This window comes from Plectrocnemia conspersa, unplaced genomic scaffold (assembly GCF_051122295.1).
Source record: "Plectrocnemia conspersa isolate PC_06_02 unplaced genomic scaffold, ASM5112229v1 ptg000002l, whole genome shotgun sequence".
NCBI classification, from domain to species: domain Eukaryota; kingdom Metazoa; phylum Arthropoda; class Insecta; order Trichoptera; family Polycentropodidae; genus Plectrocnemia; species Plectrocnemia conspersa.
This window is the reverse complement of record NW_028277166.1, coordinates 6449800-6475004: the sequence shown is the minus strand read 5'-3', so window position 1 is coordinate 6475004 and position 25205 is coordinate 6449800. Positions and strand designations below refer to the sequence as shown.

The 25205-nt window shown below is 27.5% G+C and overlaps 1 protein-coding gene across 1 annotated transcript in view; it reads right to left on the bottom strand.

Moving 5' to 3' along the window:
* Cngl (Cyclic nucleotide-gated ion channel-like) overlaps positions 1-25205 on the bottom strand; it is a 249881-nt gene that overhangs the window by 147730 nt on the left and 76946 nt on the right. The gene's annotated exons all lie outside the window — the stretch shown is intronic.

The window sequence follows — 25205 nt, the reverse complement described above, 5'->3', positions numbered from 1 at the left end:
CTCTTTATTTTATTACAATGCTCTACTTGCAAGTACATTATAAGAACTCCCTTTCGTGGAAAACCTTTTCTCGAGTGATCGCGATACTATAATTGAGTGAATAACCACTTGTTTTTTGTCGTTTTGAAATTTTATATAGTACTCATTGAATTCCTACTTAAATTTGCTTCTTATGTGAGTTTTAATAAATGACGTAATAAAAAACAGTATTATTAATGTCAGACTAATAAATGTATGAGCAAATTTTGAAAATTAAAATTACAATGTCATTGTCTTTGAAGCTGGAAGATTAATACAAATAATACAAACTTTTTCTTCCTATTATATGACAATAAAAACCTATAAATAGTAGTTTTATATCCCAGTTCTAATTACAAAGAGCCTCACCTAGTACTATCATTGTATATAAAGAATAATATTTTATTTTTGCAATATAACTTTCAATCATCAATGAACAAAATCAAAGGTTTCAGAATCATGAAGGCAAAACACAATTTTCAGATATATTTATTCCTAGTCTCGAAATACTTTTATATACTCGTATATACAATACACCCACAATAATTTCCGCAAAAAAACGCATTCAAATACGACCGTTGCGGTAGTCATGGCGACGCCCAGTGTTGCCATGGCTGCGACAGCGCGCGAGGTCGGGAAATTCCAAATTTGTCGTTGAACAAAAGGCGCTCAAATTGCTCACCCTGTCTGTTTCCGGCGAACGGAGAACGTGTCCGAGGTGGTGGTGGGGCGAGGGGGTCGATTATTCCGTTTCGGATCCGGCGGCACCGGAAGTCACCATTGACAGCAGGTGGCGCTGCCTCCGTCAAACGGGAACCGGAAGTTAGATTCTTAGGTCGTCATGTTTGATTGTACATTAAATTAGACAACTTCAATTATAAATAGAGATATTTAAAAACATGCTTCGCAATATGTGGGATAAGTCAGTCCTAAAGCTTTCACGAAATCATGTAGGTAGAAAACCTTAAATATATACATTTATTCTCTTTCACCTTTTCTCTTAAATGTTCATACGTTGTACTGCTTTTACATAAACAGCAAAAGCAGCAACAAATTTGTAAATTGGGTGCTTTGACTTGGTCTCAAACATCTGACCCGTACTATTGTAAGTATATAGTGTTAAGTTTTGTTTATATACATTTGTTACAGTGTATATTTTTTATTAATGTTATATTTTCATGTACAAAACAATTGATTTATATTAACATTGGTCGATATCATTGAAACTATTTATTCAGTGCACGAATGATTGGAACGTTTTGGCCTTAACAGACGATGTATCGCCTTAAAACTTTGTTTTAAAAATATCGTTCGAACACTAAACTTTCATTAGGTCAAGTTAGATGATGATTTGCCAAATAGCAAATGGACGTTACTTAACTGGCAAGTTGAATTTTAACGACAGTTTAAAGCGTCTATCATTTGAATTAAATTTTTGCTTATGTATTCGAATACGATTTCACTGAAAAGCAGGTGAAAATATATCTTTACTTGTAATACATATTCACTGTAACATATATATATATCAGTTTGTTCAAAAATGGATTTTATGCTTTAGAGCAGGGATTAAGGATTTCTATACGCCCGCCAACATTAGCTGCAAAAAGTTTTAAAACATTATTATATTATTTCCAATCTCATTCAACCAGAAATGAAGCTGAAAGTGAAGAAGATATTATCAGTTGCATTAGTCACAACATGACAATGACTTTTAATGACACTTTATTGAAGTGCATCGATTAATAACTCTTCTTCGATTTAAAAGAATAAAAATATATCTCAACGTCAAAAATGAAAGTTTTGACTGTGACTCTTGCTGGTTGGTGTATTTGGGTTTTCTGAATTGGAAAATTGGTAAATTTGAATTCTTGGAGTTGAGACAATGGTTTTTTATCAAGCCCTTTACTTGGCAAATAAATATAATGGAAATAGTCTCATACATTGCGGAGCTTCTTTAAATCTAAGCAGAAGAACTGAAGCAAAAAATTTTGGCCCTTCAGAATAATATTATGCTAAAATATCTAATATCATACGAGTAGTTCTGGAATACAGTGGACAGAAAAAAGTTTGCATTCTTATAAAAACAGCATATAATAAATATAAAAGCATTTTTTCGATCCACCTACTTTTGTGAATCATTTTTACAAACATAAATTTAATAAAATGAAACTTAGAACTCTATGATTGATTACTAACAAATTTCTAACTAAGAGGCACTGAGCAATGAACTGCAATGAAAAAACCACACTAACTTTAAGATTGATATTATAATTTGAGGCAACGATGACATGTTTAACATTTTACAGAATATAAACAATAATTATATATTTTAAAATGATTTTTAATACTTGTTTAGAATGACGGCGCCACGCTCATAAAGTATTTAGTACTCCCCGCTGCGTCACATTGCCGAGATTGACAATAGTTTGGCCCTAACAGCTACGAAAGCGGTCAATAACGTTTTGCTACATTAATATGTTTTAAAATTTAAACATGTTAAGTGCGATTGAGCGTTGGTAAAAACATTTAAACCATTTATGTAAGGTAAATCTTGTTGTCAATATAAACAATACTCTTTTTAAGTAGATTCGTATTCATGAGATGTTGCCGCTCACTCACACTTAACCTGTTTATATTTTAAAACGTATTTACGTACAAAACATTATTGGCCGCTTTTGTAGCTATTAGGACCAAACTAGCAATGTGACGCAGCGGAGAGTGCATAACCATTGCTTTTTTAGCGTGAGCTACAATAAAAAAATATTATTTCAATTATTTTACTAGTAATTTTTATTAAAATTTGGCTTTTTAATTGAAGATGGAAAACAAGCAAATAAGAGCAAATTATATATTAGTTAAAACTAATTTTAATGCAGCAGCTCGTAAAAACAATGCATTTGGTGTAGGTACTTATAAGAAAAGCACGGTGCTTAAATGGCTAGGAAAGTTTGATTTTTGTTGCTTAACGTGTAACAAAAAATATATTTTTTATAAAAGAAAGCATGTACAACCAAAAATTAAATTACACCCAAAAAATTGTGGTTATTGTTAGATTTTTTTTAATCTAGACAAACGATTATGGTTCAAAGTTATTGGCAATAAATCGACAAAATACACAAAGAACAGTAACGTCCTTGCACCAAGCAATCAATAAGGTACAATTCTCTTGTACGACAATGAGCGACCCCACATTGTATGACTGCGATTACTTAGTTATTTTCAATAAGCAAGCTGCTTCAGAAAGTTAACATTTATAATTCCATATTAATATCTATTATATCTCGAAAAGTAGTAGAGTAGAATAAATATATAGGAAAAAAAACTTGTTTTGCAATTGAACTAGACCTAATAAAAATTGAAAATTTACTAAAACTTTCAGAATATTAACGGCGAATTCAACATGCAAATTATTAACTTTATGCAAATAGTCTTGGGCGGGTTTTATTAAGTAATACATATTAAATGTTTTTTAACAAATTTAGCTACTTTACAAAATAAAAAGCTTGACGTTATTTCACCCTAAATATTACCATAAACTTAACGGAAATAATTATTGTCCCTATATCATCTTAGGTATAATCGTGAAATAATTATTTCGCCAGAAAAATAGAAATATATTTAATAATACTCGCAGACAGATCAAATTTATATTGGGCAAAATATGTAATTATCAACATTTTTGCTAAGGCCTGAACACTTTGCGAAGATTTATTGCGGTTTTAAATTGTTTTTGTCCCTTTTCGAATCTTTCTTTGTATATAACTTATCGTTTGACTAAAGTATAGCAAGTATAAGATATTTTTAAAATACTTATTTAAATTTGTGATTACGTGAATGTAGTAATAAAATAATAACAATGATTTCAAAGCATCACAAGGATTTTACTGTTAAAAAATCGATAAAATTATGCGTACCAACACAGTGATGTAAATCAATTAAATTTTACTATTTAAAAGTATTTATAAATACCAGTTTGAAATCTAATAATATAATCTTAATAATAAATGGATAATTAACATAAAACATAAATATATTTTAGTCAAAAATATTTAATAAAGGAATTACCCTTATTGAACTATAAAAACCCAAACGATTAAAAACCAAAACGAAAGAAGTTTGCAAAATCAGGAATTAAAAAATGGTTTTAAAAGAACGATTTAATTTGGCTTTATGTTGAAAAAAAATTAATGTAAAATAATCGATTTAAGCTAGTAGTAATTTTAAATGATCTGCTTGAATCCATATAATGTTTTAGCGTATTATATAGTTTTTTGTATACCACACGAGTTTTGCTTTGTAACATATTGTTATTTTATTACTACATTCACGTAATTACACATTAAATAAATCCATTTATTTTTTAATATATATATAATAAACTAATGTATGTTCTATTATCAGAAAGATAGAATTACAATATGGTTCTACATTATAGTTTATTTAAATATTGTGTATATAAAACCAATTTAAAGATTTCGCCAAAATATTTAAGAAATGAAATCGCAAACGATAAAAAGATAAAACGAGAATATTTGAAAAAAATGGTAATTTAAAAAACGATTTAAAAAAAAATTAAGCAATGCTATTTTATAGCTCCATTTTAAATTTTGTTAAAATTGGATCAATAGTTACGAAAATATTACAAAAAAAATATACGTATTTGACGAATAAAATGAAAAACTAAGAAATTAAATACATTAACTGACCTTTAATGGTTTTCAATAAATAAATCATCGGCAATCATTTGTAGAATCGGTGAATTTTCCGTTCGACGAATTGCGGGTCGGTGAACTTTTCATTCGATGAATTGCAGTCAGTGAACATTTCTAGAACTATTCAAACAACTATTTTGAATATTATGTAAAAATATCAGCAAGTTTTGACAAAAAGCTTAATTAACAATAAAATAATACTAATACCGTAATTGCGTAATTTCACAAGACCACCTTTCTGTTAGCACATTAACCGCTCATAAGCACAAGAAAAATTACTCATTTGTTCGTAAGGAATGCGATAGACAATGCGTCTCCATTGGGTAAAAACCAATATGATAATCTATTTCTTGCATTCACGATTTCGAAACTTTACTTTAAAGCGTGAACACATTTCGTTGGTTGAATAATCAAGAGATGCAATTGGCCCACCGACATCCGCATATGTGATACGCCAGCGCTAAAAGATTTTACACTTTTCAACATCGTCAGACGATCAAACGATCACATGCCACAAGAAGATTCGAAATAATATTTTTTACACTTAAAAAAATATGGGATAATCTCACACTGCTGTAAAACTATGCTCGATGGATATAAAATGAGCAAACACATGCTTTCCTATACTTCAAACATTTATCTAAAACGGATTGTAATTATACTAAATGGTTTAGTTTCCCTCAATATTTTCATATTGCACCTCGAAACATGCATTCAAGTTTAGCCTTAATAATATCAACGCTTCTTATTATAACATTCAGAGGTTTATATATTGAAATAGAGGCGCAATCTTATCAATTGTAATTAAGAGCTTAATTATGCATAATCATATAAATAAATATTGTAAGACAAATAAAAAATATCAATGGCTTATTACCAAGCCCTTACCATTACAATTTGTAAATTTACATATATATATATATAATAACAAACTGAATTAATTAAAAAATATATCGTTCTTTTCATAATAACCTTTTTTTTAGCAACGTGCTTTTTACTTAAATGGGTCTAATTGCCGTTTTAGACTTTAAAATAACCTTTGGAACTTAGCGCCGTAATTACGACCTTAATACGTATCCCGAATAATTATTATACTGCATATACACCTAATCCGCACCATATACACTCTTATGAAACGTTGAATATTTAGAGGCAAAATCCTGGATTTCCTTCCTGCTTTTATGCTATTATACCTTTCGCGAAAAATGAAAGAAGCTTTAAAATTGCTTTTGTAATCTCTTAATCATCCTAAGACTGCTTATTTAATGTTAATATAATAAAAGGTAAACGGTCCTTTCTTATTTCATAAAGAAAATAAAGGATATCATATATAATCATATATAGCTGGCAGTATATATTTTTTCATTTGTGTGTTTATTTTTATAAAAGACGCATTAATTCTAAAGGTCTATTATCTTTTGCTTAAATCAACGTTTTAAAGTATAATAAATATTTATTGTGAAATTATGAGAATTATCGAATTTATTTAAGATCATACATACTAGAAACAGTACAACAAAACAATAATCGAATAGATATTAATTTATTTACATTAATTAAATTAAGACCATTGTAAAAAAGTGAAATAGTGTATAATGAATCGCTTGAGTAAAATAAATAGACCTACTTGAAACAACTTAATAAAATAACTTATATTACAGAAAAAATAATAAGGATAGAAAACTACGATTAAGTAAATCTGTGTTTTTAAAGTTACTTGATTTACTCAGCTGATTAAAAGCGATTGCTCACTGATTTACTCAGCTGATTAAAAGAACCAAAGCATTGGATATGCAATTCTGCAGATTTTTTTTGTGTATGCTTAACAAATTAATAGTATGAAATCTGCATGTCAATACTATATAAAATATATTGATAAATATAAATGCAGTTTGTTGAAAAAAACATACAAACGATCAAATTTTCCAGTAAAAGATGGTAGAATCAATACGCAAAACAAATTTAATGATAGCAATTTTTCAATCAGAGCATTTATTACTCAAAGAAAAAAGCGATAAAATATCAGATTACAACAAATACAGGCGAATGTTCAATCGAATAAATTTCGACAGCGTCTCCGCAGAATCTAAATGGTGATCTTTAACAATCCAATTTGTCTCTATATGGCACCCGACCGACTTTCGTCGATCTAAACGCATAGTTCGATAGTACAAGCACATACATCCTTTGAGGGCGTTTCCGGAGATATGTTCGGAAGCGGAGCATCTTAAATCTTTATTAATGGATACCTTCTTATCCGCGACAACTCATTAATAACGATCAACGTCATCGCAGCATCCATCCTCGCCTCGTTGAGGATTAGTTTATGATCGAACAGCCGCCATTCATCGGCGTTCTCTTTTTCGAGTGCTAATGGTGTTTGGCCATGGCGATAGAAATGTCGAGCCGTGGTGAAAAAATATGATTTATCGTCCTCTTCTGATATGCCGCAATCGATAAAATAAATATATAGAGAAAATATTTGGTTTCCTACGTACAACTATGACATAGTGTCTTGTATCATATATGATAAATTATGACAATAAAATTGTATGGAGCTTAGAAATTCCACTTTTAACAATAACAAAAAGCTTTGAATTGTATTAAATACGTTTTAATCATAAAAATGTAGATAAAGGTAACTAAGAATTGCAAATAGTAGATATTGTAGTAAACGTTTTTAGCGAAAGTATTATTTTATAATTATATACATATATATATACAATGTTAATTTTATTTGCTTTTATGCGACGTTTTTCTCATTATCTAATATTTAGAATTGTTCATTACTTAACTCCCCATTTTAATCATCTCTTGTATTTACTTCAAGTGATGTAAAATAAAATAAAAATAGCAAAAGACCGTCGCTATAGCTCATTGAATGAGATACTATAAATGTACTCGTGGTAGGCATAAAAAGCCATAGACCTATGAAATATAGTGTTACCGGTGGATAGATATTTTTGTGACCAGACGTGTAAGAAACTACACTATATGTAGCTGATAAACTAACAAGGCAACGCAAGTTTTTCACTACTGCTTTTGGCTTTGTTCCCAAGAAATATTCAGCGAATCTATAAGTTATAAAACGGGTCGAGTGCCACGTATTCTATTGGTTTTTGGTAATATTATAGCGTAATATTGGTATCGTAAATAAACTTATTTTGTGTAACAATGCCATTTCATATGTATACACGTAATTTCACGCTATGCTGCAATCGGCATAGAGATATATTAGAGAGATCGATCATTCAGAAGCCTCAATTGCAAGGACTACATGTTCCTGGCTTGTTGTTCTAGCTTAATATGCAATAAATAATTGTAAAATAGCTGACAATAATATAAGTATGTAATAATTCAACTTTTTCAAACGCTTTCATTGCCGTTGCAGTAGAGCTTATTGGGACTTAAAATGGATGTTCTATAGATTCGATTCAATCTTGTTTTCTTAACTCAAAAATATGTCGAGATATATGTACATATTGTGTTTATAAAAAACAAATTCTAAGAATAAATACAACGCATTAAATAATAATAATCCATAAGTTTCTCTTAGTACCTAATCACTAATTGCACAGCACGCTAGCAATTGAGATATTGTTTGATATGTTATATTTAATTAACCTGACCTATTAACTGGGATGATATTGTTTAAGAAAGATTTAAGAATAATAAATATATCAATAATAAGCTGATCTTATTATTGTTATAATTAATAATAATAAGTAATAAGCACGAATAAAATACTAATTAGTTTTTTTCTAATTGGTAGGATTTTAAATTTGAAGTCTACATATGGTTTGTAATAAGACTGACACAACGAAAAATTATTTATTTTTAACGTTTTTATCTTACTACAGAAAAAGACGATGGAGTAAGGTATAAAAAAATAGGTTACAGTTTGTATTTCTAAGAAAAAACGTGATCCTTTTATGTTTTAGTGACATTCAATAGTCCGGAAAAGCATAAATACGATTTTTGATCTACACAATGTATAGATGAAAATATAAGAACAAAATATAATAAGTGTGTCGAGAGCTTCTTTTCATGTGTTTTTTTATCAACCTCTTTGCGAGCAATTATCAAATCATTTATGCTTTATCTAACATAAGAAATAAAAAAAAAATATTCAGAGCAATTAGGCCGTATTGTTAAGTTCTGTTTCCCTAATACACGCTCGCATTAATTAAACAAATAGTAATTCTGGGTTAACCTTTATATACGAAACAATTAATTATGCCTCACGATAGTCATAAAAAATTATTAAGAATAACGAAAAAAGTATTTGTTACTCAAGAATCTTGAGCGTTACAAAAAATATCATCTTGATTCAAGATGATGGTTGTTGTAACGACGAGTTCAATATATTATTTAGTGGTGACTATCAATTACATAAATTTTGATTACTGTGGTATACGTTTGTTTGTAAAGCACCATTTTAAAAGATACATATGTATGTAGAGTAATTATAGTGATTGTCTTTAACAGTGAGAAGTGTGAGTACATTAAGATCAAGTGCATTTTTCGTCTTTATCTGGTACCAATAAATATTTTATACTAAATATAAGTACAATGAATCTAAAAATATAGTGGCACAAAATTATTACATATCCATGTATAAGCAATCTCGATTTCAATTATTCATTCTGATATTCCTCCAATGGATAAGAAAAATCTATGAAACTTTATATGTGATGAATAATCAAATTGAACTTGAAGAAAACACTTATTAATTATATTTTAAAACATATGGGATTAGAGCCCAAATCTTCTAAGTCAATAGTCAGCATCTATCGTGCTAGTTGAATTTAAATAATAAATCAATAAACTATTTGTTAACTTTAAGGATTAAATAATTAAATTTATATACGTATAAGTTTAAATTGTGCAGTTTATATATTTTTATAAACACCACAAGTAGTTATTAGCTTTAAATATTATAAAGCCAAGAAAAAGAGTATAATATAATTTTTTTATTTAAATTGACGCATTGACAATGAGAAAAACTAATCGCAATATGCGTTAAAAGCGCCATAAACGAAATGTAATTAGTCTTTGTGACCCGCTAAAAATTGTTAGTTGTAAAAATAGATTGACATCCTTTTATGCGTCAGAAAAACAAATTTTGTGATAATACATTGACGAAAGCAGCAAATATAAATGCACTGACAAACGTAATAGGAAATGACAAATGCGAGGTTGCCAAATTTCTAACTGTTTAAATTTCAACGGCAATGCAACGCGAATATTATAAAAAAAGCAGATACACATGAACAATTTTATTTATACCCCTAATTCTTTGTAAGTGACCATCTTGTCAAAAGTGGGCGAGCAACAAAATCTATCATAGTCATATATCAATGCACTTTCACCGGCATATTTTTCAGAAATTTCACCTGAAATTCTTGACTTAAGACATCAGTGAGTTAATCCAAGTGAAGCTACGCTGACGATCCAACTGAGACTAGGAGACCAATAAAATGGACGCTTCCCTCTTCACGTCAACTCTGGTTTAGCTACAACGTCCAAAATTTAGAATTCAGTACGATCTTTATACACGACTTAAATATTTAAACGCAGACAAGGCAATGAAAACACAAATTGTATGTGATTAAAAATTGTTGTAAAAAATAATAATCTAAAACTATTTAGTTTTGTCTTATATTAAATTAACACCCTGTCACATTTTTTAGGACAAATGTAACAACATATAAATAGAGAATATTTGTTGTAAGACAATGTAATGTAATGAATACTCTTCTTATTCGAAAAAGAAATTTAAGCTTATGTTATTATAGTTTCAAAAGGGGTGGTCAATTTTTTTCCGGAAATAAAAAAATGCTAATTCACAGGCAAAAACTGTTGTGTTTACACGACGGGGTGCGTTTGTAAACACCGTGTAATATTTAGACTAGCGCAAACAACATCCATTAATATTTCGTTGATGGTGAGAGAGAGAGAGAGAGAGGCTTTGGACGATTTTAGTTTTAGACTGATGAGTGTTTCGCGTCGAGGGTGTGCACAAACATAATACCTACAATGTGTACACTTATAATTGAGCATGCGTTGTAAACATGGTTTCCTACCGATTGGCAATCCGCTCAAAACATGTTTGTCACTCATGCGTTTTGGATTGGAAATAATCTGCTCATACAATACACGTATAATAGTCAATATATAGAAAGGTTATTTCCCACTGGTCTGGAAAGCTTACACCCACCAAAAACATCACAAATTTCCACCCATCAAAAAATCCAGAAAACTCAACGATATAAAAAAAAATTCGCTACATTAACCAATTATTATCACTTTATGGAATTATTTAAAAATAATTTTGTACGGTTATAATTAGAAACACAAAATAATATATCAAATACTGAATTAAGAAATCAATATAAACTGACCTAACATAGTACATGAATATTACTACTAGATATTGAAAAAGCGTTTGACACATTATATTATTTAAATTCAAAATGGAAAAAAAAACTTTTTTTTCGGTATTTCGTCAGAATATTATAGTTTATCTAAATTATGGATATTCACTGTACTTGTTCAAGAAAACATTTGTTTTGTTTACTAGATTAACATTAAAAACAATATAGTTCAAGAATTGGTTAATGAGGGTTCGTTCTGTTTAAAATCTCTCTCTCTCTAATGTTTATTATAAACAAGCTTTCCTTGCTTTTTATTATTAATATTTAGTTATGAAAAATAAGATACAATAAATTATATATAATTACACCCATTTCCTATTATCTGACACCGCATGATAAATAACCTACTGAGTTACCAATTTGCTATACGTGCGAAGCTAGTTTATCGTGAATGTTTTCTCTAGTCGTATTGTATTATATTCACACATTTGCAAAATGTATACTACACACACTATAGACACATATAATGCGTTATACATAAGCATACGCACATACATACGTTATCAGTATCGCAGGGCTGTGTGTTGTATTAAGAAATTACTTACCACGAGGGTCTTCTCGTTGTAAGCTCTCTCGAAAGTTCCGTAATGGCGTTGCGTAACGTCACGCCCGTTTTCCGCAAAATAAATTGAATCACAAAACCATTAATTTACAAAACACTGGTAAAAAAACACAACGACAACTTTGCTTTCACGCGCGTTTTATAAATGACTAATTTTGGATACGGTCGGGAGTAAATCGTTTATATTTTTTTTCGTTTCAGAGAATTATTCCTTTGTTTGAAAATAATTAATTAAAATAAAAACATATAAATTGAATATTTTTGAAATTGTATTGTTATGACTTAAAAAAAATATTCTGAGAAAATATTATATTAAGGATAATAATAAATTTAATTTTAACGACCATGACCTACTCCGGGCGATGAATACAGCTTCTAGGAATTACTTCCAATTAACTGCATTGCTGTTGTTAATTAAATTAATGTTTTGTTAAAAAAATTCAAATCAATAATAACAAATTATTTTCTACGGCTTCAAAACAATTTATATTAAATGGCAATAGTGCAATGATGATTATAAATTGCCGAAACAAGTAGAAAGTACTAGAAAATATTTTTAATAGCCTGTTAATATTGATTAAGATATATTAGAATAAAAGTGCTAAAGCAAGGTAGGTAATGCATATAAATTTTATTAAAAATATTGATACAGTTTATAAATAATATTCCAAATAAAATTTAACAGTCATTAGATATATAGTCTTGCCCTTCTTCATCTGTAATAATTAAATAATCAAGGAGAGATATTTTCCTATTTATTTATGGTATCTTATTTAGAACACTAACACGAAAAATATTACTACAATACTATTACTGTGCTTAAAACATGAATAACAAAAATTCGGGACAAGTTACACAAAATTGAGCTACGCTAAATTACCCAAAATTACTTTTAACAGATCAAAAATGGCAGTTGCTTCAGCTACGTGTATCTCATCTAATGTAATCAAATAGATAGCATCTCTTAATATTATATTTTCTAATTTAACCATGTTGCTAAATGAACACAGTTATTATAGCATTACGCTGTTTGATTATAATCTGATAAAAGCAAAAAGTTGGTATTTATTTGTACCATAGTAACGCATTGGGTCTACGCCTGTTAGGTTGCAACGAAATATTTTTCTGAGTCAAACTTTTCTTGATCTTTATACTATCTTTGATAATAAATATTATACATTTATAGTTGTTCCATTGCTATAATTAAAAATATAGGTTGGCTTAGTGCTAAAAATTAATAAAAATATTATTAAAAAACTTAAAAGTGAGTCAAAATTTAAAAACTAAAATTCTACTTACAAAATAGGTTGAGTAAGGAGATACTCAACTTTTTGAATAGTTTAATAGAAATAGAAATTAATTAATGAGTTATCACATAAATCTTTGTTACAGCGTTGTTTTATGTTATTCTTGATTGAAATGCACAATGTTATAAGCTTTTTATTTAAAAACAAACCAGATTGAAAGCAGTTGCTTTACTACCTTGATTGTAAAATTTTAATATTTAAAAGGTGAGAACCTAAAAAACAGTAAAAAGATAATTTCTGAATTTCTGTATTTATTTTTCAATATTTGTATCATTAGTTAAGAATCATAATAACACTTAAACCTTTGAATTGCCATTTTTTTATAGATGACTAAAAATATTAGTATTATATTTTATAAAATATGTCTTCAAATAAAAATATTTTTTGTGTTATGAATAGCGTACAGGCAAAAAAGTATTGCATTTTTTTATATAAATTACTATATTTTTTAATTTATATTATTGTGCTTAGTAAATAATAATAAATAGTATTTTTTTATGTGAAAAGTATAGGTTTAGTTGTTAAGCTAAGCATACATTTTTTAATTGAAATTATAAATTCAGCTAAATGAAAATCTAATTTTTTAAATTATGTACAAGAGCATCTAATTTTTTACTTATACATAAAAAATAGTGATTTTTACCAAAGCATAGTTAAGTACGGTATTTTTACCCTTGCTCAAAGTTAATATATTTCTAAATTTTTATTCGAATAAATTATAAATCTTTATTAAAATCACGAATTATTATTTTTTACTTTACCTAAAAATTAGATTTTTATCTATGTACCTAATTTTTTTAATATAAATATAACACGTATTATTTTTATTAAAATATGTGTTCTATATAAGTTAGGTTAGGTTAGGTTGGGCTACAATATTTTGTACCCTAACCTAGCCTAATACAAAATTCAAATATTTTTTTATTAATGGTATATATATTTGACATGTAATATATTTTTAGCAAAAGAATTATTAATATGTAAAAAAATATAAATTAAATTTTTTTTTTAATTATTTTGCGCTCAGTCGAGGCTTAATGTTGTACATAAATTTAGATAACATGTGGACCTAATTATATTAATAAAAAAAATTTTTTTTTTCCAAAAAATGTGTTTATTTGCAAGTTGGGTTAGGCAAAGTTGGGCTACGTTACTTTATACCCTAACCAACTATAATAACGTATGTAAAAAAATATTATTTTACTTTACCTAAAAATTAGGCTAGGTAAAGTTTATATGTTGTACATAATTTTATAAATTCATATATATGTATTTATATATAAATAAAATATATTTGTTATACTTAAAAAAATGTAAAATTCAACTCAGATGTTATTGAGCCATTTTTTATAATTAAAATATTTTGTTAATTTTATAAATTTAGATATATGTATTTTTATATAAATAAAATATATTTGCATCTTATTGCTGAAATGTAATTACCAAAAAAATATTATAATCATGATTTAAGTTGGGTTAGGCTGAGTTATGCTACTGTATTTTGAACCACAACCTAGCTTTACTCAAAATATTTTTATTAATAAATTTATATTAAAAGTGTAGTGCATTATGTTCATTTTACCAATACTCTATTTGCGTTTACACAGTCAGTTTGAAAGTTATTCTTTTCATCATTATTTATAATTGTGGAAGAGATGGCAATTTTTGTTTTACGCCTCTATTATTAACTTTAAAGCACACAATATACTATACTTATTATTACTTTGGTTTGTATTTTGAACAAATTTATAGAAGTTAACATCATTACTTTATTTTTTATATTTATCAATCAATCGGAGTAATAAAAAGTCCATCGGACATATATCCGTATCGTGCGCTTTAGAGCTAATAGTAAGGGAGTAAACTCAAACTTTCTACCCATCTCGTAATTTTTAATAATGATGAAGTGTTAATCTCTTAAATTTACTATATTAACGCAAATAAATTATACACAGGGTTGCAAAAAAATATGAAAAATGAAATTTGTGGCAGAATTTCATTACTATAGCTTGAAAAAAATAATTTTTTTGACAACGCATAAATATTTTTTTTTTAATTTTGATCTATTTGATGATATAAATAGCATCGTGAAACATATTTTTTAGCAGCCTAATCTATAATATTTATTTTAGTGTTAGAAAAAGATACATCTAAAAACTTTACTTTTATATATTAAACTTCGCCATATTTAAAAATTCTAAATAGTAATTAAACATTTTAAATACTGTTTTATAATTAAATTATAACTCAACCTTTTTAATGTATAAAAAAGAAGTGTAAGATTTGATTAAACGCTATAGCTTTTTTTTCGGAAACCTTTTTTTTATCTACTGTTGTATCTTTACAAGCAAAGCATAATGCTTTACAACAAAATAAATCAGTACAAAATAGGTAAGGTAATAATCAGACATAATGTAAACTTACAGTTTTTAATAATAACGCTTCTTTTTATAATTAAAAATGAGAATATGCTAAGGGGAGGCAAATATGTATAAAGCTTTTAATTTTTTGCGAGATTGTTTTCAAGGTGCTTATGTGAGTGCACAATTTTATCTGCTCGTTTTTGGTGGTGCGGTTTAGTATTATACTAAAATATAAATGGGGTTTAATAATCTTATTGGTAAACATATATTAATATATAATATATCAAAGTTTTGGTTGTTTAAAAAATATATTTGTGTATAATGACGTTGCACGTTGTGTTTATTAAACCCTATCATTATTTTTCTTCATGACCAATTTTAATATACATTATGAGTATATTTTATATATCTTTAAAATTGTGATAGATCAGACATAAAAAAGTATGCAATAAATAAAATCTCACACGCGCAACGTCTCAAAAAAACGACAATTTGCGATAACGAGACTCCCACGTCTCAAAGAAACCTAATACATGTAAATATAACATAAAATATCTCTAATAATATACACATGCTACCCCATTATGTTATTCAACGAATAGTTGTTCTATTAAGAAACACATTCGTATTTTTACATCGCTTCCCAGATCGAGTGCTCTTCTCTATTATCACAACTGTCGATTCACATTATGAGATGGATAATTCGATATATATATCCCCTTATCTGTATACATGTATGTCTTTTCTTTCGTTCATGAATAATTCACGAAAAATAAATTATGAATAATTCGCGTTTAAATTTATGCGCCGTATAGAGTTATATGTATGTACATCATACTATGCATGTTTAAGACGCGCAAATGTTTTGGTACTCTTGTAAAGTACGTTTATAAACAATTGTCATTTTTCGCTCCTTGAAAATATTTTCCGTTGAGGCGAGGGGAGTTTTCGGGGTCAAGGGGTCTATTTTAGGAGCACTAGAGGACGCACTGAAGAAATTCACCGAATGGCACAATACATTTTGAATTGAAGGCATAAAACTATGCCTAGCTTTAAATATATATATATTTGTTTGTTATGGTAACCCTTAGATTTTCATGGTTAAAGTATTATCCCAAGTTTGAACTGAATATAATGGGTTGCTATTGTTAAATACAACACGTGAACGCTTTACTTATTTCTGGGTAAATATTAATATAAAACAATAATAGTATGGTTTGGTACAGTGCTTTTAAATGAAACGTCTATTTATTTATTAAAAAGTTTAATATACATTATTTTATACTACAAAAAGTGTAGATGTACAGTTTGTGTGAGTTAATATTAATTATTTTTATTAAATTTTCTGTTGTAACCTTGACATGCGTAAGCCTAATGCGTTACAACGGTCAAATCTGTACCATATGGGTTAATCATTTAGACATAATGAATATCTACAAGTAAGTATTAACCACCAGATTGAAAGTCTGGGAATTGATGACATATATATTATCAATTATAAATTAGTATGTGTCATATAATTTATAATCACTAGCTATCACTGCAGCTAGGTTTTTTTTTTAAATAATAGCGTATTTTTATAAATAAAATTTCGAGTGGCGCTGCCGGGGCTCGCACCTATAACCTCAGAGTTACTAGTCTGAGACGTAACGGACTACGCTATTCCGTCCTTATATATTTATAATATTATTTAAATGTATTTTACATTTAAAAATAAATAAAAGACAATTATAACATTAGGTTTTTTCAAATTAATAATAATGCAATTAATTTTTTTTTTATAAAAATAAAACAACGAAACAAAAGTGGCTGCTTTTCTCAGCTGATTTGGTGTAACTACGCTTGACACAAGTTTGTTTCTTGTGGGAAGTCTCAATACGTCTTATAGCAAGGTACATACAATAATATCAAATAAATAATATTGCAATTCTGACACGTAACTGATGCGAGCTCTTAAAGAAAATATATACGCACTTTTATACCTAGTATGAATGTAGTGTCTAAAATATAACTCTAGAGCGGATTCACGACAGTACAATGTAAAGAATTCCTAGGTGGATGTAGTAGTCGCGACATTTTGAAGCAGGACTGGGGGGTGGTGTATTCGTGAAAGTGGCTCAGTCGAAATGTATTAAGAGAATTAAAGTTTCGTTGAAGAATTAAGAGCGGCGCTCGGGGAGTTTTGGTTAACGGACTGCCTGCTTTCATTGTGATGTAATCTCGGGATAAACAGGAGTGTTTGCAGATGGTATAAACGCAGTGTTGCTCAAGTGGATATTGTTGTTTCGAGGGGGAGACTGAAAAAGAGGCGTTGAGGTGCTTTTATGGGTATAGTGTATAAACGCTTTGAAAAATGCTCCAATTACTTGGCGAAGAATAGACTCAATATCGTATGATAATAAATAAATATCAACACATTTTTAAAATGCCAAAGAAACAGGATATTTAGACAACTAAACTGTATTTTTGTTAAATTTATGCGAAGCTTTTTTTAAGCTTTATTTTTAATTAAACTTCCATTCCAGTGTTAAACTGTTCTTATCGAGATCTATTCATTTTTAATAAATTTTCCGTTGTAACCATACAGGCGTATGCCCAATGCGTTACAATATGAAAATCTGTACCAACTGAGTAGATCAATCAGACATAATGAATACCTACAAGTAAATAATAACCACCAGACTGAAAGTCTGGGAGTCGGTGACATCTATATTATGCATTATAAATTATTATGTGCTATATAATTTATAATAAATATATGTTACTGCAGCTGCGGCAGGTTTTTTTTAATAATAGCGCATTTTTTAAAATAAAAATTCAAGTGTCGCTGTCGGGGCTTGAGCCCGCAACCTCAGAGTTACTAGTCTGAGAAATTACTAACTACGCTATTCCGTCCTTAATAAAGCAAATAGATTTGGCACGAAAATAAGATAATTCGATGTTGTTGATTTTTTAATCCAGCAAAAGTCACTGTTATTTAAAAAGTGATTTTACTAAATATTGCTTAATTAATATAAATATACTAAAATGTATATGATTTCTTTTATTTAGTAAGTATTTTAATATTAAATAAATTGTCTTTTTTTACAATTTATTAAACATACATACATAAATCTATAGTTTAATTTATTAGTAAGGAAGTTTTAAATCTCCTGTTCCTTAACTAACATAACACATATTTATAAACATTATTTATAGCCTTAAATTTATAATGCATACCAAATTTTAAATTTTAAATAGAAATATTGCTTTTGAAATACACAGACGAGAAAATTTATTTAAATTAAAGTTCATCGTATGAGTTTCATATATAATAGAATTTATACAGTTAACAAACTCATAACGAGACCCATTCACTGCTATCCTACTCAAACACGAAATAAATCTGAATTAGAAGAAAAATTGCTGTTATTTTTAATAATAGTTGTAAACAAATTCGTTTAAATATCAGTAACATTAACCAAAACTGTGAATGAAAAAGTAGCATATATCTGCCGCCGCAGAATTAATTACGTGATTTTATTTATATGTATCTTTGCTTAAATTTTCAGTCAAAAACAACACTTTAAACGTCGACACATATGGAATAGTTCCAAACGTAGAATGCTGCAACTAATTTATTACTTTTGCAAACCTGCAAACGGTCTCAAAATATTGTTATGACACCGACAAACTTAAAATCGTGTGCATTGCTGCTATCCATGCCAAAAGATCAACTGCTTTGATTGTAAATGTATTATGTAAATAATATATAAATCAGTTTTTCTTTCTTTAATAATACTTATTTATATCAATAAATAGTGGTGAAATAATATTTGTTTACTAAATAATTATTGAATTGAGAATTAAGTACATTTGAATTATACTAAATATGTGTACTTGATAGTCGTTATATATAATATAAAAAAATACAGATCGTATAGAACGCTGTAAAACTAGTCACGATCCAATATTATTTACATGGGCAATATATAAAATAATTGTTTAATAAAATAGATTGCTTATGCATTATTATTAAACAGATTAATTGAACAGATATGCAACGAATCCTTTTTTGAAAAAAATACGAAGATTTAACTTACATACATGCACAAACAATTATTTTTATGACACAAAGTATTTATTTTAATGCGCATATCCTTTTAAATAGCATAATTTCGTATCACTAGTTTTAAATTTAATTACCTTAGTAATTTATTTTAGCAAAACCATAAAATAAATTAACAAGTTAAAAATTGATTATAATTTTTGTTTAAAATAAAAATAACAATAAAAATACAAAACAAAGGGTTTTTGATTATTTTAAATATCATCCTATACGTCACATATTTGTTACGTAACTAACTAAGCCATAGAATTTCACAAGAATATTTTTAACGAAAAATGTTATTAGTGAAAGGACCGCTCAAAAATGCTTTTAAATAATGCGCCCTTCATTTTGTGGCAGAATATTTCGTAAAGCGACTTAGAGACAAATTCGTGTATTTAATTCTAAGCAAAAAATTGCTGCGAAAAAGGAAATTTTAAATGTTTCAATATATTTTATAAATTAAAATTAATTCTAATTACTTTATTGTTTGCTAGAAATATAAAACGATTATTTTTCGTTGTTATGTTAAGAGTATATTCAATTATATAAAACGTAAATATAAATCTACGTTTGTCTGAACGTCGTAAACATAGACAGTTTCAATTTCAATCTACTTTGATTTAAACCGAAACAAAATTCAATTGTACGATACTATACGAACATCTTCTCTTTTTGACAATATAAATAATTGTTCTTATATAACATTATGTAAGTAATGAATGTAGCTATGTTTTTTAATAAAAAAAAATATTTATATTTTAATTATGTTAAACACTTGCTATGATAATAATATGCATAACACATTTTCATACTATAATAATAAAAAAAAAATTAAAAAACATTGTCATTTTCATAAAAATATTTTGCGTGACAACACTAACACACAATTTCATGTATATAAGACAACAAAAATGTACAACTATACTAATAAATATAAGCACAAAATTAAAAATAAAATATTTAAAGGCAGAAGAATATGTTTTATTAGTTCCTGATCTTCAGTCGAATATAATTAAATTAACACGTGATCATTTTATTTTAATTCAATTGTATGATACTTTTAGTTTTCTTCATTATATTGTTATCACAGAAAGTTTCCTATATTTTTATATTATATTGTTGTGGATAACAGAACTGTAAACATGAACATTTTTATATATCACTAACATGTTTTATATATATTTATTTAAATTAAATTAAAATTATTGTGACAAAAGTAAATACTAAGCAATATATTGTTTTATTACAATACATATAAAAAAATACTGAAACAGAACACAAAAAAATACAAAAGAAAACTTGAATTTATATAATTAATTAACGTAAAAAGCAGAGGTTGGACCCTTGAGAAACCTCCAAACGAGTGAAGTATATTTTCGTCAATCAAACTGTTTATAAGCGCTCATATAACTCAAAAATTACCGAGTTAAATCATCCAAGAAACTAAAGTCCGACAATGCATTCTAAAAATTCGTATATACGACATTAACTTAAATTTCCACATTAGATTTTACCACCGTTTTGGCGAAAGACAAAAGGTTAATAACATTGGGGTGGGCGGAAATAAACCGATGCACAATTTGCCACCCCTTTTATGAATAGAGGTGATTTTTATGCATTTCCAAAGATACAAAATGATGCCGGTTAAGAATCAGATCAAAAATACGTTTTTAAGAAGCAGAGAAATTGACTTTGCAGCCCTTGAAATAAAATCTGGAACCAACGTAAATCTAGAAGAAAGTTTTCAAGATTTATACTGAACACCAAGGCGAAAAAGGTTCTTTGAAAACAGAACTGAAATATTACGCAAAGCTGTCGGCAATATTTTGTCCTGTCTTTAGGTTTTTCTATCGAATTTTATTTATATATGTTTGTATAATAAACGTTTTATATGAAAAAAATAGGTTGCAGTGAAATTGTAGAACTACTAGTTCTATATACTGCATTTTAATTTATATATAAATATATAAATGTAATCATTTATAATTTTAGACGTAATGAAAAATATTCAACGAGTAAAATCCAATGCAAATATTTTTGTTACGTGATGTTTCGCGTCTGATGTGGATTATTAATCAAATTCACGGTATTTTTTACATGTTTTATCTTTTTTTCTGTGGACCATCAAAACGACAATCAAAATCCGGCAACGTATTTTTAATAGCATTTTATTTTTTCTCTAATCTATAAAAGTCATAAGTAATTACTGAGACTTTTGTTTCAGAGAAATATACAGTATTGCTACTACCTAGAGATTTAATGTTCACAATAACCAAAGACAAGTATTTTAAATAAATATTTTTGATTTATGGAGCGGTCAGTAACACAAATATATAGTCAGTAATTAAATCGTTAATTAGAATAAATGCACCTTTTCAAAACACTATATTAATTTTTTTTTATTTTTAAGTAAAGATATGTTGTATTTTTTTTCATATTTTAAACTAGCATAATATTTAACATATAAATATGCACTTACAAATATATATAGGATATAACATATTTTTCGAGAAATTAAAATCAGAAAGCCATAATAAATACAATTTAGATTTCAATTTACTTTTTTAAATTATTTTTGCTAAAGGGTTAGATATTATTTAAGTGTCCGTTCTTCAGTATAAATGTTATGTTTAAAAATTGAATAGCTAGTTATATTTTCACCGACTAATGTTAGGTAAATAATGAATGTTATTAGATTATAAATGAAATGTTATATGTGTTATTAGGTTATAAATTTATAAATGTATTAGATTGTAAATTATATTAGATTATAAATTACAAATGAATATTAATAAATTATGAATTATAAGTGTATTAGATTTTAAATTAAATGTTTCTGCAAAATTTGAATATGGAATATAGTATACAACTAAACACTTAAATTAATATGTTTTGGTTTTATAAGCTGCAATTGGAGAAAGTACTAATCCATTATAATTATCTTGTTAAAAAGTAAACCATTTAATTTTCTGTTATAAATAAGTTAAGAACTACATATCAATTACTTTAAAAATTAAAACTAATAATTATTAATAAATTTACTGATCGTCTTAATAAAAAAATATTTTTTGCATTACTTTTTTATTGTGATTGTGATTAAAAAAAATAAGCAATGCTTTAATAAGTATAAATAAGAAATAACTTAAAAACGCATTAAGCTCAAATCGTGACAAATAAAAATTAATACTTTTTTAAAATGTTCAAAGTTACTTTACTCGTATTTTTAATATATTTACATCAGTGCAAAAAAATTTAAAATATTTGAAATATACAATTTTTAATATTTTAAATATAAAAACTTATTTTTTTTCATTATTAATTTACAATTTACATAATGTCATGCTTAATTCCCAGCTGTGTATTTAACTTTAATTTCGAAAAATACTGTTTTAAAATATGCTAAAGTTATAAAAAAAATGCTAATTATTAAAAATAATTTTGCTTAAAATATGCATAATATTTTTGTTGTTGTAAAGGCTACAAAATATCCTGCTGATTTAATTTTATATTTGTGAACTGCAGAATATAATGGATAATGTAATGTGCTGTTCATATACTGTTACTCTGCGATTTGTATTAATCTGCTGCAAAACTTTCACAAAATGATCTATATATGTGACATTTCGGTGTATTATAAATTTAAAATACACAATGATATATAATTCCTACTGTTACCTATTTACATTACAAAAAATATTTTAATGTTAGGTATGCATCAACTCACCCTCAAATTATTAGTTTTTTTGTTACCACTGCGGCCAGAACGTCAGCGCTCGCATACTCATATTTGACTCGTACCATCCAGCTCCTCAATAAACTATATTTGGCGATAGCTAAGAGAGTAGTAGTATTCAATATTATATACGTGTATATTTATATTTAGTTATACAATCACGGAGCATCAGATTTAAAAATAAATCTATATATCTATCCAAGCAATATCCTAGATGAAAGCCCCACATCCATAATCCGCAGAATAATGTGATTTATTATGACGATGATTATGCCCCTGGGCGATACGGCACAATGGAGACTGCTTATCCTTAGATGCGTATTTGGCATAAAGGAAATTCTTCTCTTCCTCTTTTGGAAAAGAAATAAAATAGAAAAATGGGAATTTTCGCAAAAAGCAAATAGTATCACCGTTGCCAAAAACGGATATGGCCACGATTCGAACGCTTATTTATATTGTACGAGTGTGTTCGTAATACTAGGCGCTTTTTGATATGCAAATCGCATATTATACAAAAAAAAAATAAGGGAAAAGAAAAGAGGGTGGTGTTTTTTTCACGTCGATCGCTTGTCGCTCGATTGGCGCGCTGTGTTGCCAGATAATCGTGAGCCAACGTTTCGATTTGAATATTTTTAAATAGCCTCAAGGGCTATTATTTTAATATTTTCAATATCATATTGATATGGAATTGAATAAAAAAAAATTATATCAAAAAGAAAAACTAGTGTTTCAATTGCATCTGTTCCTAAGGCAAAGCACAGTTTATTTTGAGTGATTATTTGTGACAGAAAACGTCGTGCGATTATTAGCTAAAAAGCTAAATGATTAAACCGAATCAAGTCTATATCTGACTTAACCATAAAAAATACTTTCTATGTGTTTAAATGTAGATTTACACATATAAATAAAAAATCAAGAATCATAATCTTTAAAAGTCCAAAGTCATATTTCCATATAGTAAATTATTATATTATGAAAAAACAAAGGAAACGTTTAAAATCGTATGTAGTTCAAATTCATATGAAAGATTACTATTAAATATATTATACATAAATATACTTAATGTTTAAAAAAACAACAATAAATATGTTGAGAACTATTGGTGTTATGTGAATTACAATAGTAAACATTCAACTAAATTCTATTTACAAAGATAGAGCGACACATTCATTCTTTTATCATTGCATTATTGAGTGTTTTTTATTTAGGTAGTGGTCCCAACATCTGGAACAGGTACAAGTATACCCTAAATAAATTATATATAAATAATAGGTAAGAAGCCTGATTTTTGTTATTAAATAAATTTGATTCAATAAGAAAAAAGTTGAGTGAAACAACTTTGAATAAGAATAATATTTTTTTCATTGGTTTTGGCTATCTATACATTTATGCATTTATCAAGAAGATATTTTAATATAATAAAAGTCTAATAAAGCAGCGCTTTTCAAAGATGTGTCGACATAAATAATGTCAGTCGTGTGAAACGACGCACTATATCACACCCAGGGGTCCTTCGAAAATCCATCTGATCCTTCTTTGAGAAATTTCCCCAGATTTTAAGTTAAATTATCCACGTTACAAAGCGCAGGAGGAAGTATGTTTACCGTGTCAACTTAATTCCGTTCTGACATATTAAGTACGGTTAAAGTTCATCGCTCACAAATATTTCGGCACGTAGGCAAACGAAGCTTTCGAAAGTAAACATAGAACCTCGGCCGACCAAATCGAGGTTATTGCCTCAAGCACTAATATTTATCTATTTATTTATTTACTTCAATGAAATTAAGACCATCGTGACCTAATAGATTACACTAATGAGTCACAATAGTCAAAAACAATACATAGTATTATTACAATACACAAAAAAATAAAATAACGTGAAGAGCAGAGAGTCAAAATAGACCACTGAGAAACTTCCGAAGGTAAATATGTAATAATACACGTATTTTTATATTTTAAATTACCTTTTTAGAAACCATCATA